We start from the raw sequence: 12,947 nt of genomic DNA, 5'->3' as shown, positions 1-12,947 counted from the left end.
AATATAAATGATTTTGTGGAGAATAAGAGCTGCTAGCTGCCACAGTTCTTCAGAAGGATCTAAAGGGCATCTAAAGGCTTTAACAGCAATCTGAGAAATTATTATAATAATAAAGGAAGGGGCCTGAGCTTCCCCAGTCAGACAAGTGCAGCAGATGTTCAAGGGCCCCAGGTGGGTTATATAGATGTTAATAAACCAGATGAGCTGAAATCAGTTAATGAATGAAGTTTAATCAATGTGAGTTGATTCAAGAAGTGACTGATTACCTGATGAATGCATGTACCTTATTGAATGAAGATTCTTTGGTTTTCTTTGTCTGCTGAGCTCATGCTCTGATGAGCCAAGAGTTACATCTCTCTGTGGAGTTAAACAAAAGAAAGTGGGTGTCTGATCTTTTTTTTTTTCCCCAAATGCTTTTATTTCCTACCTGGAAACAGTCATGTAACGTGAATGGGGGTGAGTGGTGATAAAGATGGCATGAAGGAAGGCTTTCCTTTTCCACCCTGTGTTTCATATTGAGTTTCATGGCTAATGAACCATCCTTGAAACTGAAAAACAAACCTTTTGGTTCGATAGTTTTAAATTTCTGGCTACAAGAATCAATAAGAAAAAATTCTACTTCATTATAGAAAAATGATGATATTATTGTACAAAGACTTAAGGTATGAGGGTGCTTTGGTGGTCTTGAGGTGGGTGATTATTTGTCTTTCTGCATTTTGTTTGCTTGTTCTTATGAAGCCAAATGGTTTTGGTTGAAACTTGCAATAAGTCTTCCTGAAGCTGGATGTTGATAAAAATTAGGGAATTCCGGTCAGTGTGGTTATTAACATGAAATCTTTCCTCTCAGGGTGTAGAGAGGGTATTTCTTTTCCACTGGGCTCCTTATTTTCACAACATTTTCAGGAAGTTTAAATCTCTTGTGACATGCCTAGTTTTCTGATCTGTCCAGATCAACTCCTGGGTTTGGGAGTTTTGAGAAGGAAACCGGAGGTGGACAAGGTAATCACATGGACCTCTCTAGGGGGACCAGCCCAAAAGTAGAGACCCCACACAAACATCCCTCTTAAGTGAGACCTGATAGTAAATTTCCTCTGCTTTTTATACTGTTGCTCCAAGCTGAGTTCAAAGCAGTTCTTCTAGGATGACTGGGGGTTTTTGTAGCTTTTAGCTTTTAGTTAGGTTAGGTGGCATAAGACAGTCATATATGCTGTACCTCTATGGGAAAGGGTAGGTACTCCTGAAATCATAGCTGCTTACATCTCACCATGCCTAGGGCACTCAGCATAGATTTCCCTTTGTACATCCCTATTTCTCCTCCCTAACTGGAGAAAAAGTTAGGCTTTTTTGCCTTGTTCAAGTACCTGGGGTTTGCAGTCCCCATGAGGTCACTTTCTAGCCCTGCAGTTAATGCTAATTTAGTTAATCAGTATAAATATTAAAGTTGCTTGCATAATTGTTTCATAGTCATGACCATGCTTGAAAGCACATCACATGTGGTTGCAGAGGTTTTTAAGAGCTTAGCTGGTGTTTGGAATATGGTACAACTGCATTTCTGATGCCTGGCTACATGCTGGTGGTTTTTCCTGTGTTTTGCTTTCAGGAAGCATAAATTGTTGATTATGTGGCTCAGTACTCAGATATAAGTGGTGTAAGGGTGCAGTCTTCCTTTTCAGCAGGAAAGTTCAGCTGTGCTTGTCTGTTGCAGATGACAGCTTGCTTCAGTGGTCATCCCATTGATGGGATGGGGATATTCAAGAAAAAAACTGTTGCAGAGTGAAGAGGTGTCAGAAATCAGATCTGTGCATGTACCATGGGCAACTTAGTGTTAAAGCCTCAAGACTGAGGTCTAATCCCAAACCAAAATGTCAGAAGTATTCTTCCTGCCAAAACTCTGAATAGCTTCTTTTATCACTGGGTCCTGTGATTGTGTTGGCTTGCAGGCAGGGTTGCACAATGTGCTGAGCAGCAGTGAAGGGGTACAACCTGAGCAGAAGACGAGCTTCTCAGCTCCCAAAGAGGAATAAATACTTCAGTGGGGTTCCTTTGAGCCTGAGCTCTGACTGAGTTATCTTTGTATTTATTTTAACAGTAAAACAAGTCGAAGGTTGAAAAAAAACACCCTGCTTTCCCTGCTTTAAAGAGTAGAAAGAACCACAGAACTTGAAGTGAAGTTAAAAGGAACTCCTTGAATGTTGTTAAGGATTCCAGAAGTACTCTTTAATTGCTGCCAAAGCTAATGTGGCTGGAATTTCTGTGGAAAACATCAGAGCAGTAGCCAGTTACTACACAAATACCTCCAGTTTGCAATAGATTCCCGCTCCCCAAGCTTATTCACCCTGTTCTCCATGTTAAAAAAAAAAAAAAAAAAAAAAAAAAAAAATCCTTGTTTTATGTTATACTTAACATTGAAACAGTCAAAGATGATTCCTCATAGCAGTGTGAGGAGTTGCACAGTGGTAACTGCTTGGTGTTGCTCTGAGAACTGATGGCTCATTCCACCCCCACCGTTGTTTGCTATAGTTTTAAAGCTAAAAAGTAATCAAAGTCAGTTCCATGAGCAACAAATTCACAAGGTGTCTAAAAAGAGTGCTTTCTTAGTGTTTTTCAGAGTAATTCTGTACCCAAGATGAACATAGTCTATGTCTTCATAGCATGAAATACCCATTACTATTTCTCAAAGGGTGTGAAACCACATAAAGGATTGCCAGAGAGTTTCTACCACATTTAGAGCACCATAGGGCTTGATGTTTAAATAGGCACAGCATTTCTGGCTTTATCATTGTGCCATTTGGGACAAGTATTGTGATACATGATAGGAGAATCCTCTGCTGTAACATGCCAAGGGCAGATTTCTAATGAGGAAAGCTTTATTGTTTGGCTTACTAAAAGCTTGCACTCATGTCATCAGCTTTGCTATCCCAAGTGCAATGGCTTATAAATATTCAAATGCCCAGTTATTTGACACAGCAGTAAAGCACTTTGCATATCTGGTAGGTTTCCTTTGGCCATTCAGCTGATGAGGAAATGCACGTTGTACACAAGGCAGTCCCTTTCTAGTGTAATGTAAGTGTTATGAATTAAACCCTGAACAAGTACCAGCAATTGACAGAGTTAAATGTGAATGTGTTATGTGTTGGGGAAAGGGGAAACACGAGGTTGTCATTAAAGTCATTTTTAGCAGAGCTGGTTTAGCTTAATGTGCACTATTCATGTGTCAGTGCTTGGTGGTTGTGCATGAGGACACCCACTCCTTTTCCTCTCACTTAGTCTTAGAAAATAACTTTTGTCTGTAATTATTTATTTTGCATACTGAGAAAATAGTGCTATAAAAGAATTTTTTACAGTGGAAAAAACATAATCACCTCTCAGTAATGGTGTGATGGAAGAATGTCACATGTTTCAGTTGCCACTCACACAGAGTGGTGGTTTGCATTGTGAGTTAGTAAATATTGAGGTTTAAAGCAAGGACACCTTTCCTTAGTATAACCTCTTGCTTCACTTGTATAAGACAACTGCTGCAAGTGTGAGTTTTCACTAGTTCCACTGTTGCTGAAAACATATTTTTGTATGGCTTCAGCATTTTTTGTTCCAGTGGGCAATCTTGGCTCTCTGATTAGTCAGTAAGGTGTCCAGATCAGACTTGAAGTTTTTTTGTTGATATCACATCTAACATCCAATGGGATGTTGAGAGGTTTAAGCAGGACAGACATATGAAAATCCAACTTTTTAAAAGAGTAAGCATTGAAAACTGCAGAGAAGATATGAAGCATAGTCTAAAACATTGGATGGTCTTTTGACATTAAAAAATCCTAATCACTAAACAAGAAAAGTTTTATAATTCTTGACAGAATTTATCTAACTGTAGAGTAAGAGTGATATTTCCTTCATCGCTTACTGGAAAAAATTATTTGGAAGATGTGGGGTTACAAAGGTATGTTTATTTTAATTAGTAATTTAGGCAACAGTAAATCTCAGATCAGAGAGAAGGGCCTAGAAAATCTTGCTGTTCCTCAGAAAAATCCTTCAATGAATCACTAGGAAGTAAAATTCACATCAAGAGCAGCTATGCATCAAGCTGAAGAAAAAGTGAGTGCTGTAATACGGAGTTCTGCTCTGCTGCTGCCAGTTGGATGTTCTGATATGTTAATGCATTTACAGTGCATAACCAGTGCTTTGGTTCCTCTAATAATGTGTATTTTAAAGTGTTCTCTGAGTCTGACCTTCATGGCCCAACGTTCCAGCACAGAGGAGGCTCATCTCTCTCCAAACCATGCTCCTTGTGCCCATCACTTTGTTTTTAATTGGCAATTGTTTTTAACTCTCCAACTGCTGCTCTGCAGAGTGGGTTCTTCTGCTTGGGTGATTTTTGCTTGGTATTGTGCAGAGTCTTGAGTTTACTCTTGACATGTCCAAGGCATTGCTTTTACAAGGTCCCTCTTTTCCAAAGAGCTTTGGAGTACAGTGTTTATGAATTCTGCCAAATACCAGCTTGGTGATTTGTTTGTTTTGTTTTGGTTTTTAAAAAAAAATTTATTCCATGTAATGCCCATTAGTTTCCTGAGGTATTTGATGTCTTGAAGCTCAGACCAGCTGCTACTGAGAAGACCATGGCTTTTTAAAGAATTTTTTTCTTCCAGCAATGAATAGTGCACTTGTCCTTTATTTGTAAAGGCAGCGGAGGAAAGGTGATAGTGAGTGAAGGGAGTTTCACAGAGCTGCAGTTCTCCTTTAGTAACTTTGAATCCTGCAAAGAGCTGCCTCTGCACCATTTATTTATGTTGGACCCAAAACTGATAGAAACACGAATTCATGTGAAAATAGAAGTCTCTGCACACAACAGTAGCTTGGTTAATGGGGTGTGCGACTTCAGAGAGACCTGGCTTCTATCTCCCTTTTGCCAATGTGGGTTCAGCTTGCTCTCTTTGGAACCCTACCAAAGCTTTGGAGAGGGTTTGCACAGCCTAGATGAGGCCCCCGTTTTGGAATTCCCTAATCCTGATGCACTGGTGATAGCCACCACTGTTGGGTGTCGCTGCCTGGAGCGGGCGCAGGGAATTGGCACCAGGAGGAAGCTGCTTGCCTCCAGCCTGTGAGATGTGTTTGCCACTTAGCTGAGAATGCTGACTTTGTTGCCTTCAGTTAGGTTTATTTTGCATGTCAAATAACTCTCTTCTCCTCCTTCACAAATTTTAGAGGCAGCTGTAAAATGCTGACTGAATGGGCTGTGTACATATGGCATCTGAGAGGGTTTTTATTAGCTTAAACTAGCACATGTGTTTTCCTGTGAGGAGTATTAAGTGCCTGGACTGCAGGTTTAGTGTGTGACTGTTTTTGCAGCTGTGTGGAAGAGCATGATGTGTATTCCCTGGAGCAGGCCTGGGAGTGAGCTCAAGTAGGTTGAGGCAAAAGCAGGTTGTGTTTATGGGAATGTCAAACAGAAATATGGCACTTGAACCCTTATCAGAGCCCAGCCTGATACTGGTAACTGAATGGTGTGGTCACCCAGGTGTGTGAAAGGATTTTGTTTCAGAACTTGATGTCTTTATCCTGGAACTTTGTCCTGCCAGACCAGACAAAAATTAAGTTTTCTTTATTCCTTTTTTTTTATCTGGAGGAAGTTGAAACCAATATTAGTCACTTAAAAATTATTTATTTATTTTAAAACTCTTATTGAAGAGCATGTTCATTGCTCAGGCCAGAAATCCTAGTTTTGGAGGATGAATTTTGAAAACATGGTGCTTCTAGAAGAAGAGGATATAGTGAGTAAATATATAATTAATGTCCTGCTTTTGGTGAATTCTCACTCTTCTTACTTGTGGAAATTACATCACATCCCAGAATGACTCCCATCAAACCAAAAACCACATAGAGGAGAGCAGCAAGGCCAGAGCTGAGGGTCCTGAAGCACAGGACCATTCCATAACTCACTCCTTGGAGGGAGGGCTGGGTCTCTGGGAGATGCTTTGCCTGTACAAGAGAGGTAAGAAGTTAGAACTTCATCAGAAAGAACTTCTCCTCAGCATACTCTGTGTCTGCCTTTGCAGGAACAAGTTGTTGAAATAGGCAATAAATAAATATCTCATGGGATCTAGATGTGGGGGCCTCGTGGTGTCTCTGCATATCCAGCTGTGCTTCCATCCACAGTGCTTCTTGTCTTGCAGCACTCCAGTGGGTGCTGATAGCGGGTTTTCAAAACCACTGGAACAAAAATATTGTTTTATCAATGCTCCTTCTAATTTCTGTTTGTGTTGGTGCTTCCTGGGTGCTGTTACAATATGGCCTCAAAAAACAAAAAAAATACATTATGTTTGAAACCATTAGATTTCAAGTGTTGCTGTTACCAAATTTTATAGCAGGTGACCAGAACTTGACAATTATGTCTTAAAAATGCCATCTACACTTATATTCCCTTTTAGCTGGACAAAGTGGAGCTACTAGAAGTTAAGCTAGGCAGATCATGGCCAAATTCTTCCTTTTGTGTGACTCTGCTTACAGATAAGAGGTGCTGTGCAATATTTATTTTCTCCTAGAATGAAATAGTGTTGTAAAGTGATAGTCTAAGGTTATAAAGGAAATATGCATTGCTGGGAGACACAGTGTCTTTTATTGCCCTGTCATTTGTAGCTGGAAAACAACAGGAATACAGTCTCTTCCTGAGGTCCCTCAATAAATTCCATGTTGGCTGTGGAGCAAAGGCAAGACTTATCAGCTGCTTGGTGTAAGGCAAGGTAGGTATGAAGTAGCCTTTTAAAAAAGGAGTGAGAAAGGTTGTTTAATAAAAAGCAGGATGAAAATGCTCAGATCAAGGAAAATAGCCACTGTGTAAATAGTGTTATTATGACAGTTCTCTGTAACACAGAAATACAGACTTGCTTGGCTTACACTGATTTTTTTTTTTTAATAGTCTTTTTTTAATAGTAGCAGTTCCTTCTACTTGCATTAGCAGATTGTATGTACTAATGAATGAGTTTGCATATTTGTGAGCTGTGTTTATGTGTGCTTCATCTGAAGTGTAGGTGAATAGCTCCTTTGACTTCAGTAAGATATAAAATTAAGCATATGCTGCACTGGGTGGAAGCCAGAGCTTTTTTCATTTTGAAAGAGAGGGTCCTGAATGAATTCCTTCTAGAGACTTTTATGAAGCCTTGAACAAGAGGTTCATGAAATGAACAGAAAGGAGTAGGGATTTTTAATCATTTTTGTGTCAGGGTTAGCATGTTGACACTTTCTCTCTCTTGCCAAATACTTAGGGTTGGAACCCTACCTCTTGAGCATGCTTTGTGATGGGGGAGAGCTCCACACTAGAACAAGTGCTGTAAAATAAATGTGCAAGCCCAGCTTAATTCACCTCTGCCAATTCCTGGTGGATATCAGCAGCAGCCACGTTCTAAAGCTAAAGACAACTGCATTATGAGGAGACTTGTGCAGGGGTGATGGTGTGGAAAGTTGTTGTAAGGTGTGCTCTGAGGTCTTGCCTTCACCTGCAAAGTCACACCATCAACATCTGGAGCCTTTTGGGGCTGGTGGAAAAATTCCAACTGCCAGCATTTGAGTTTGGCTGAAACCTCAAGTGAGAAGAGAGCAAAGAAAATCAGTGAAAGGTTTTTTAAACACACCTAAAGGAGTTAGGTGCCCAACTCCTATTGAATTTCAATAGGATTTAGTTGCTTGGAGCCTTTGGAAAAATTTCAACCCAAAATTGCAGGCCTGAATTCTTTAATGGTCCCAGTGCTATTGTTCTGTGTTCTCAGCACTGATTAAGGGAAAATAAAAAAAGTCACAATCAACTGTTCTAGCTCTGTCTCTTAGTAAGCATCCATTTTATTCAGAACATGAGCACTAATGGAAACATTTAATCTTAATTCAGAACATTAATAAGGGAGCTTTAATGGTGTCTAGTAACTTGGGATTAATTATAGGCCTCTGAAGGTAGAAATCTAATACTGATATCGTGTTTTTGTTTTTCTCTAGCTTGTTTAATCATTTGGTGCCCAATTTGCTAGATAAAGAATTTTAGCAAATGAAGCCAGCCTTTCAAAAGAAAAGCATAACCAAGCGTGTGGGCTTTAAACTTAGCATTATTTATTTTCCTCTGAAAAGATGTAATTTAGAGCTCTTTGGAAGCGAGGAGGTTAAGTAGGGGGAAAAATCTCCAGTCCTAAATAGTGTTTTTGCGACTTGCTGTTGCTCAGTAAGTGTTTATATATATGAGAAACCGTTTGTCTTTCTATTTTTCATCTTTGCACTTCATCAAGTTGGGATTTTTACTTTATTGAGACTTTGTGTGCTTGCCATCTGATTTTGCTGTTGTGTGTATCTTAGCAAGCACAGTGCAGCTTTCAGGAAGAAATCCTGCCTTTCTCAATAGAACAAAGAGGGGCCTCTCTGTACAAAGTGGGTGAGATTAGAGGAAACAGTTGCTTTGCTGCTGTCGATTTGCATGCCCTGCTCGGGCTGTACAGAAGTGCTGTCTGAAGGGTTTGGCAAGCCCTGATGTGTCAGGTGAGCAGCGTGCTGAGGAGTGGGCTCTGAATTACCACGTAGCCTGTAGCTTTGGGGTTTGTGTGCTGCCCTTCTGCCAGTGCAAGTGAAACCTATTGCCACAAAGATGATCAGAGGGCTGGAGCACCTCTCCTGTGAAGGCAAGACCGAAGGCTGGGGTTATTCAGCCTGGAGGAGAGAAAGCTCTGGGAAGACCCTACAGCACCTTCCAGTATCTAAAGGGGGCTACAGGAAAGCTGGAGAGGACTTTTTAAAGAGGATGGGACAAGGGGGAATGGCTTCAAACTGAAATGCACAGATTTAGATCAGATATTAGGAATAAATTCTTTGCTGTCAGGGTGGTGAGGCACTGGAGCAGTTTGCTCAGAGAAGTTGTGTATTCCCCATCCCTGGAAGTGTTCAAGGCCAGCTTGGATGAGGCCTAAGAGATTGTGATTGCTCTGTAAGAGAGACATGCTTCTGCTGTTTTTTTGGCCTTTAAAGAGTAGAGATGATGTTTCTCTGCTAAGATGCTTCTCCTGTTTGTTGTCCAATCCAGCTTCACAGCCCTTGACTGATGGCAAGTGTCCTGTTTGTCACTTTAGCCTCAGAAGATCTGTTGTCCCCTCTCTTGGCTCCTTCAGAGACCTGCTGGCCATGACTTCTGAAAAAAGCTTGTGGTAGTGTCCTTGCTCCACTACTGATTCCTGTGACTGTGAGGAGGTTCCACCTTACTGCTCTGCACAGCAATATTCAGTGCCTTGGCTAAAAAATAGGTTTCAGTGCAAGTAGTGCCACAGGAATCTTGGAGCTGAAGTAATGGATGTTGGCATGCAACCCCTATATAAGGTACATGAGGGATTATTTCATTGTTCAAAGAAATTCATGGGAACTTTATCGTCCTTGAAGCCAGATTTGATAGAATTGTGGGAATAAGATGATTTAGCCCTCCTATGAGGGCAATGTAATAGAGCTTGTGATGCAGCAGATGTGGGTAAAAATTGTATTTCCAGTGGAATGTTGAGATGGGATGAAGTTCTTCAGTACAAGAAATGTGTATTTATGAATCTTAAAGCTGTTCCCCTCCCCAAAGCCTCTTGTGTCCCATCTCTCCTTCCTCTTAGGGCAGACATCTCCAAGGGAGATGCAAGGAGATGTATGTAGTCTTCAGTTTTGGACATTCTATAGCCAGAATAACATAATGGTATGCTTTGCCTCCTTCCTTCTAGATTGTGTTTTACCTCTCTTACATTTATGGAGTGAGTTGAAGAAAGTCCAAAGTCTGAGTAAAGACATTTTTGTTCGTAAGAGATTTCAGATGACCTTTTCTACATCAAATATTTGCCTGAATGTCAGTGATGCTTCATGACCAGTTACAGCTTTGAGGTCTACAGGCAGAGCCTCAGGCAATATATTCTCTATACAGATGCATTCTTAGCCTCCAGAGACAACTTCTGTATCTGTTAAATAGCTGTTGTTATGGTGTTGTAATCCATTTTTTGTCAGTTTTTTGTGGTTTTTTTTTGCTCAAGTTATTAATTTAATAGCTTAAAAACACCTGTTTCATTTAAGTTTTAGGACCCTGTCGTTCCTTTTGGAGTTGCTACTGTACTTTTATTTCACAATGCAGGTATTGGATGCCTCCCATCAGAGGATGTAACTCTTCCAATCCAGTGGGGATTGAGAAATAAGGGAAGGGCTTTTCAAGGTGCATTTATTAACAAAATACCCTGGGAACTCTGGAGCTATGGACTGTACTAGCAGATAGCATGGGTATATTTGTGAGACAACTGTGCACTTATTGATCCTGCCTAAGTTCCTTCTTTGGATGGTGAGAGCTGTACTGTAACCAGATGATTAAATTATGCCATATTTTTCTTGGCTGTGCTGGGATTATGTGGCTGAGATGGTATGAAAATGGCACAATGCATATACCTGGGCTGAACAGGAAGGATGGCAGAAGTGAGAAATCAATAATTAAAGGGAAAAAAGTATTGTATCTTGAGTGAGACAGCCCCTGTAAGCCCGTAGTGTGAATGTACATGATTGTCACATCTTAGAGGGCTCTTTATACCAGTCAATTTTTTAATCTCAATGCTGTATTTCTATTTTCATCTTGTAGAAGGGAGTTTGCTGTTAAGTTACATTGGGTTGAATGGGTCCTTGCACAGTGTAGTTCTTGTGTGTGTAATTTTAACCAAGAAAACTCCTTGACTGAGCTTTAATTCCCATGCTCACTCGTGTTTTTCAATCAGCTATTTTCTTCTAGTGCATGTAAATTTCACGTTAAGCTGTTAATCAGAAAAATCCAGGGGAGTGTTTTAGTAGCTCAGGAGAACACGATTTTCTAATGTACTTTTTAAAAATTGTCTGCAAGTTTCTGGCCACTAATATAAGAGTGCACAGACAGAAATTCATCAGCCTCCCCCACCCCCAGGAGACTACTCATTAGATTTATGCAACACAAGATATTAAAACCACTTTTGTCTGTCCCACAGCCACGGGCGGGGAGGGGGGAATTTGCCAGTTGCTAATGGATACCTGGCGTTTTTGTGTATGACCATGAAGAACAGCTTGTGCACTTTCACCCCCCGTGTTCCCTGAATAACTTGGGTCTCATTTAGGTCAATAAGCCTTTATCCAAACGTCAGGAGTGAAAGATGTGTCTTGGTGTAAGCCGACTGGTCGTTCCCTGCAGCCAGCGGAGTCTGTGGGACAGTCAGTGTTCTCTGGGCTTGTGTGCGTGTCAGGCAGAGCGCTGGGTGACAGTAACCATTGAGTGCATGTCTGTCCCATTGTCTTGGGACACCCCATTAGCATGCTGGGCTGTGCTGTTGGTGGAGCATGGAGGGCTTTGGGAGCCGTGCGCGCACAGCTCCCGTGGAAATGTCCTGCGTGGGGAACGCTGGCTCCCCCAGAGCACAGTCCAGCTTTCTCCTCTGCCTTCCTCCCCTGAGACTGAGATGTGATCCTGCTCTTCGTGTTCCATTGTGCTGAAGCACTCACTTTTTCTCTGGGTTTTTTTTTTTTTCCTTACCAAGGTAGCTTTTAGTAATTGCTTCGGGGGTATCTGAACAGCATTATCTGTTGCTATCACACATGATGTGAAGCCATATATCCCTTCCTCAGATGATCTGTTTTGAATGAAGGACAGTTTTTTATCCCTATGTGGTCGGAATTGGCTTTTGTAAAATTGTCTTTCCTCCGTGGTAGTGATATCCTCTGCATAAGGAGGAACACTTGGATATTGGGGTTTATTGACTGGGTCTGTGAAAGGAATACAATCACCTGATCAGAGAAGATTTCCTCTGGTGCTCTGTTTTCTGTGACAATTCCACAGCACCTCATGTCAGGCAGTGCACTGCTCATAATTTTTCCATTCAGTTTTGGTTCAAAAGTGACATTAGACTGGACAAAGGGAGAGTTTCATTGCATTTGAAACTTCTGTCATAAGACACGGGCTTTCCTTAAAGCATCTGGTGCAGGTGCTGTTTCTTTCAATATATGATGTGCATTGTGTCTTTAATTTATTGGAAAGTATTTAATAATAGTTCAGTTTTAAAGACAAATAAATGGTGGAGGGGTCTGGTGGAACCTTTCAGAAGGAAGGTGCATAAGAGATTCTTGGCTGGGTTGAAGGGTCTGAACTTTATGTTTATTACAACCAGTACTCTGGATAGTTATATTGTATATCAAAAATCTACTTGAATACAAGATTATACACAATTGTGATATCTGACATCTTGCATAGGTTATGAGACATCAAAATTAAGGGAAAGAGTCCTGGCTCATGTTCTACCAGCTTTGCTAGAAATGTCACACAGTTGAACTTCAACACTTTCTTGCCCTGAGATGAACAGGTTTTTTAATGCCATCAAGATGTTTTAGAGCCACAAAAAATATTTTAGCAATATCAGCTGATGCCTAACCCTTTCCCTATTATTTTTACTGTATACAGCCATATTATTTAGCTCAGTGTTCAGGATAATGTGTCATGGATTTTTGAAGGTGATAATGACTCCCATTCATCTTGATGAAAGTAGGGCTGTGTCCTGGCTATTTCAATTAATTAAGAAAATAATCTTAGGTACCATCTTGAGTCCCATTTGCCAATTTGTTATGCAAAACAGCAGTGAACCCTATGGGCATGTGAGAAGACTGGGTTGAATGTTCAACAGCATATTGTGATCTCTGCAGTTGCTCTTTATGTGAAATCATACTTTGAAATAAGGAGCTCATTCTCTAAATCTGCACTAACTTGTGTAACCATGACATCTTGAGACTGGTTTCTCAGCTGCACTCTGACTTTCTACCATGTGTTGTGTATTTTCAATGACAAGCCACTCTTACTATTTCAATAAGTAGATTTTGTTGTCGGCTCTGATGGAGAATGTGGCCATTTATTAATTGAGTTGGCCAATAAGGAAAGATTTCAACTCCCTGATACTCAAGAAAACTGTGCTGGG

The 12,947-nt window shown here is 40.7% G+C and overlaps 1 protein-coding gene across 2 annotated transcripts in view; it reads left to right on the top strand.

The window, feature by feature from the left end:
* KCNQ1 (potassium voltage-gated channel subfamily Q member 1) overlaps positions 1–12,947 on the top strand; it is a 320,348-nt gene that overhangs the window by 60,855 nt on the left and 246,546 nt on the right. The gene's annotated exons all lie outside the window — the stretch shown is intronic.

The sequence above is a fragment of the Oenanthe melanoleuca genome, chromosome 5 (assembly GCF_029582105.1).
Source record: "Oenanthe melanoleuca isolate GR-GAL-2019-014 chromosome 5, OMel1.0, whole genome shotgun sequence".
In the NCBI taxonomy this organism is placed as follows: domain Eukaryota; kingdom Metazoa; phylum Chordata; class Aves; order Passeriformes; family Muscicapidae; genus Oenanthe; species Oenanthe melanoleuca.
The sequence above is the reverse complement of the archived record's forward strand: the minus strand, read 5'-3'. Positions and strand labels throughout refer to the sequence as shown.